The sequence below is a fragment of the Mustela lutreola genome, chromosome 4 (genome assembly GCF_030435805.1).
Source record: "Mustela lutreola isolate mMusLut2 chromosome 4, mMusLut2.pri, whole genome shotgun sequence".
NCBI classification, from domain to species: domain Eukaryota; kingdom Metazoa; phylum Chordata; class Mammalia; order Carnivora; family Mustelidae; genus Mustela; species Mustela lutreola.
This window is the reverse complement of record NC_081293.1, coordinates 120,788,434-120,794,433: the sequence shown is the minus strand read 5'-3', so window position 1 is coordinate 120,794,433 and position 6,000 is coordinate 120,788,434. Positions and strand designations below refer to the sequence as shown.

At 35.8% G+C, this 6,000-nt stretch overlaps 1 pseudogene; it reads right to left on the bottom strand.

Annotated features, from left to right (window-relative positions):
• Nucleotides 1–416: 416 nt before the first annotated feature.
• On the bottom strand, nt 417–1,526 carry LOC131830383 (hsc70-interacting protein-like; annotated as a pseudogene).
• Nucleotides 1,527–6,000: the final 4,474 nt, after the last annotated feature.

The window sequence follows — 6,000 nt, the reverse complement described above, 5'->3', positions numbered from 1 at the left end:
ATTTTAATGTATTATTTGCCTCCCACTAATAAGCCTTTATTTCACTCGTTATAACTGAGCAATAAATCTTCCTTGCCCAATTAATCCAAAGGAAAAAAACACTGAAATGATTAGTAAAGAAAAATGTAGGGACTAACACACCCTTTTAATATGTTTTTAAATATTTTTAAGGTTTAAAAAGTGTTTAAAGTTTGTAGCTCCTGGTTAGGAAAACATTATCTGAATGAACAGCCTAATGGCAAACCATTGTAGAATGTTTCAGTTGCATGGGGAGCAGAAGGGTAGGGATTCTCTTCATAGCACCCCAGCTTTCTTCATGAGAAGGTCAGAGGTACACTGGTTTGTTTTACTATGACATCAATTAGGTGATCGAAGCTGCTTTTCCTTCACCAAGGGCTTTATTTGTCAGAAGGGCATTATGCTTGAACTCCAGATTTGGCAGACAATTTACTGATGAAATTCATAATCTTTGGGTTGCTCTGATATTTTGACATATTTGCTGGGTTCTGGGCCACATCCTTGGAAGACCACCATAATTTCTGGATCCTCCATGGCTGCAAGAACTTCGATCACTAAGAATTTCATTGAGCCCAGGCATTCCTGCCATCCCAGGCATCCCCCCTGCCATTCCAGGCATTCCTCCAGGAAAATTACCAGGCATTCCCCCAGGAAAGCCACCTGGGAAAGAGCCATACTGAGCTCCTGATTGTTGTCTGGCTTCTTCCTCCCTCTGGGCTGTCTCATGTTCTTCCTGAGCCTTCTTAACCCTTTCTATTCTTTCTTTGATCTCTCCCTCTTCATGTTTTTCCTCATACTTTCTCCGATGTTCAGCAATTTTCTGGGCCCTCAGTTGAACTTCTTTCAGCATTGCAATAGCATCTTCATCATAATCCAGTTTACAAGCAAAGGCAAGATCATGTGCTGCTTCTTCCCTATGGCTCAGAATTCTATGTGCTTTCCCCAAGCTACTTAAAAGGCTGAGCTGAATCAGGATTTATTTCAATAGCTCTGTCACAGTCTTGAATGGCAGCATTTAGCTTCTGTAATTTGATGAAGACACTGGTTCTCTTGGCATACAGAATGGCCAAGCGAGGATTTAGTTTGATGTCATCTGTGAACAAATCAATGGATTTCTGTAGTTCACCATCATTTAGGGCATCAATGGCAGCCACTTTTTTATCATTTGCCTGATCCATCATTTCCTCAGTTATCTCTACATTTTCATCTCCCATTTCTTGAGGGGCATCAGTATCTGGTTCAATCACACCTTCATTGTCAATTTCTAGATCATTTTCCTCACTTGATGGTTCATCTGTCTTTATGTTTTCCTCTACCTTCTTACTATCTGATTTTTCTTCCTTGATACTGTCTTCTGATTTAGTTTTATGAGTGGCAGTTGGTATTTTACCCCCCATGCTCTCCACCCACTCCCGCAGGAAATGCATTTCCTCAGTGTGCAGAACGCTCGGATCCTGCTTACACGTTTTCATGAAGTCCCGAAGCTCGCTCGCTTTCCGGGGGTCCATGGTCCGGAGGCAGTGGCAGGCAGCAAGCAGCAGACACAGCTGAGGTTGCTATCCGATTCCAGGCGCGCGCAGATACTAGCTCAGCATGACCATGTGGAAGGTGTGGAATTTCTATTTTAATTTGTATTCCTAAGCAGTTCTGGAATGTCTACAATTTGTAGGATTACAAACAAAAATCTCTACCTTAAAGTAGGAAGATATCTAGGTCTTTTTGTAGCTGAAATGGTACAATGATGAGATCAATTCATACTTCTTTTATTTCATTTGAGACAGATTCACTGGGTTAGGGCAGACATTTCATAGGACTATATGACAGTATAGGGACAAAATTTTTGGCCCAAGTTGTCTCACAGAAACTTGTAAACCCAGGATACACTATTTATAGAAATATTATGAAATTAAACTTTTGACAAAGATGAAGAAAAACCTTAATTTGATTTTATAGTGAAAAAATAATAGCACAAATTTGTAATCCACACTTTCCACACACCCCCCCCCCCCAGGGAGAGGGGGAAAAAAAATCATGTTTGGTGAATGTCTGGGAAATCTATGATTGGGCAAAGAGTACCTTGAAATTGATTATAAATAAAGATACTCTAGCTTCTAGAATTTTCTCTCAGCCTTCTTTCTTGTCTGGAAATTTTCAAGAATTGACTAATTATTAGTCACATTTTCAAAAATGGCAGGTTAACTTCCAGTCACACTGTCACAATCCTCTTTCTTCCTGCCCCTCCCTTCTAAACACAACTGTAAACCCTGGAATAATACAAGAAGAAACCAAAGGAGAACTCTCAAAGATTGTAAAGAGAAGACAGACTTGTTTTGAACCCCAGGATTTGAGGGACAAATGGCAATTTATTTTACATTTCCCTATTCAACAGAAGAAAGTGACCCAGATTCATTTCTCAGGTCAGGTAGGCTCATTCTACCACAGGATGGAATGGGAATCGCTCTGACAACTTCAGGGAAGCCCAACACCACTGAGGGTGGATAAGGATCTCTACCAACAATAAGTGGCCATTCGAAATGCCCTCTTGGTTAGTTGTATCAGCAAATGTTCACTCAAGAGACCTTTTTCTCTATGTGATCTTTGTTTTTCACTTATCTGTGAATGACCTCACTCCAGGGAACACTGGCGTGAAAATTAAGTATGTTTTCTTCTAAAGAGATTTACTTTTTCTGCTTGAGGAAGGGCTAACTATCCATTAAAAACCACTATATTCTTCTTCATGCAGCCTGGCTTACAATGATCTTAGATTCACCTCTTTTAGCTTCAAGTCTGTTTTGGGATCTCAGTGCTGATATGGTCACTGTGCAGCATTAGCATTCACTTATAAATTTGAGTTCAAATTTCTTTTCTTTTCTCTCTCTTTAATCATAAAATATTGATTATGTAGAGACCATGAATGCATTAATCATTATATTTTATATAAAATAAATTTATTTGCTACAGCACAGACTTTCAGGGCAACTGGTTTGATTATGGCACAAAGTAAAATTCTCAAGCAGACTTTTTGACTACTTAAACACAGTTTATATATGTGGATGATTCTGCAACAACTCACTGGATGAGGAATTACTTGTGTACATAGTCAAGGGATTAAGAGACACTTTAGGGTAAAAGTTATGCACTTTGATTAAGAATTTTTAAGAATTATTCACAACTGTCCCTAACTTTAACTGGGTAAACATCACCATTTTTTCCCTGAATTTCCTTTTGAAATTTTTAAATTTGTAAAATAAATTAATTTGAAGAGATATTTCAATGTATGTTCCAGATGATTCTTTTAAATGGCTGCCTAAATAGGGATGCCTGGATGGTTCAGTTGATTAAGCATTTACTTTCAGCTCAAATCATGATCTTTTGGTCCTGGCATCCAGCCTTGGGCTAGAACCCCATGTCAGACTCCTTGCTCACCTGGGAGCCTGCTTCTCCCTTTCCCTCTGCCTCTCCCCACCACATCCCACCTATGTTATCTTTCTCTCAAATAAATAAATAAATAAATAAAATCTTAAGAAAAAAATAACTACCTAAATATTTTACCCCACAGACAACTGTATTAAACTTAGTAAGAATTCGAAGACAAATTGAAGTGCACACATTTATAAGGACAACAAATCATTCACTTTAGAACTCTACAAAAACTTAATTTATCCTAAATGAGAAGTGTCATATGAATAGCAGTACTGCCAAGATAGTTACTCTTGATTTAGATTATTAATATGCAACACTCTGGCTTGTATTCATATAATATATTATGCATTAATTACAATAGCATAAAAAAAACCATAGAGCACTCACAAGATAGTTTATGTTGAAAATTCTATCACTTTATAAAAGAGAAAGTGCACATAAACCAAAAGTGGAACAAAGTCTTACATCTAAAATCTAATTGAGGAAGCGAAAAATATTGGGAATCCATAGCTGTGTTTTGAATCAAGAGCCCTACTACAATGAATTAGAATTTTCCATCAAATCCTCCACCATATTTTATAGGATTTATTTAATAGTCCATTGAATCCATGGTCTTATGTATAGCACATATCACAATCCCATCAGTAGCTTGTTCAAAATAGAGATTCTTGGAACTCATCACAGACCTACATACACAATCAGAATCCCCAGAGATAAAAACTGGGTATTTTCAATTTTTAAAATCTTCAGTTAATTCCAGAATAAACAATTCTTTTTAATTATTTAATTCAATTTTTACTTAATTGTTTAAGTTAAGTTCTCAAAGTAGGTGATGTTTAACTTAATTCTCAAGTTTAAATTCTGATATAATTTGGATGCTGCATTAGCCAACAACTAAACATATATTGATTTTTTTTTTTAAGATTTTATTTATTTATTTGACAGAGAGAAATCACAAGTAGATGGAGAGGCAGGCAGAGAGAGAGAGAGGGAAGCAGGCTCTCCGATGAGCAGAGAGCCTGATGCGGGACTCGATCCCAGGACTCTGAGATCATGACCTGAGCTGAAGGCAGCAGCTTAACCCACTGAGCCACCCAGGCGCCCAAACATATATTGATTTTAATAAAAATCCAAACCACAAACCACAATTATAAAGAGAATTATAAATTTGATCATTAACAATGGCAAAAAAAAGAAAAATCATTATTTTTTTCTGGGTTGTAATTATTTTCTTTATTATATTCCTCCCCTGCTTACTATAAGAATTTTTTTCCTAAATACTACCCATTTGCCTTTTGAAAGTTTATAATAGACTCTCATGATTTAGCATATTTATTTTCTGTAGGTAAATATCAAAAGATTTTATTTCACAGCTAGAATGCTAGCTTCCTGGTATTAGCGACTTATGGCATATATTATGTTTTCACACAGATTTTAGAGCATTTAAAGGTATAAAAATGTGACTTTAATGGATAACTGATCCAATTGATTATTTTTGCAATTACATACTAACTTATTACAACAATTATATTTAAATTTAAGTTTTTCATTTATGGGAAGCATGCTACATTAAACAAATAACAACAATGACGAAAAGGACACTATTATTGTCCAGTTTAGGAGCCTGGAAATTAGTTGGTCTGATCTATTGTGCACCACTATATTCAAGCTGGGGTTCTGGGGTCTCCTTCATTTCAAAATCCTGGGTTACAGTCTTCCTAAGATTATAGTTATTATCACCTACAGGTATAATAAATGTAATATTGCCCTGTGCTTGTTTTGAGAAATAAGAGAAGACTCTTATGTTGCCTTTACATAAAAATATCACTTCTGATAAACTGTTCTATGCCTTTAAAATACAGAATTAGCTTTTTAGAGCCTTTTTATTAGCATTTATTAGCATATATATTGCATATATATCATTAAAACAAACGTGTATATATTCACTTGGATTATTTTTTAAATGATAAGGCTTTAGTATCATATGTACATTTTAGTGGAAGAGAAGACATGAGTGGTTAGAAGGAGTCCTTGAGTACCTGCATTCTAAAAGCCTACCATGGACTTTTCTGTGTAGAGCAATTAATGGTCTTTGATATAGATAATCTCTAAATTTCTTCTAAATTTCAAAGCCAATGAGATTGTTTAATTTCATTCATGTCAAATAAATAATGTATAAATGGTAAAACTGGGTGGCTCAGTCTGTAAAGTGTCTAGCCTTCTGCTCACATATCATGATCCCAGGGTCCTGGGATCAAGCCCCACATGGGGTTCCCTGCTCAGCTGGAAGCCTGCTTCTCTGTCTCCCAGTCCCCTGATCATGCTCTTTCTTTTTCCAATAAGTAAATAAAGTATTTAAAATAATAAATAAATGGGAAAATTGTGTTGGCATTCTTTATAAGTAATTAGTATCATTCACTTTTGATGACAAGTTTGTTATTGAGAGGTTTTGCATAAAATATAATTAAGATGACATAAAATCCAGTATAATTTGTCACTAGAATTTATCATTTTATGAAAGAGAAATTTTGCAAATCACTCTGTCCCATTTGGTAAATT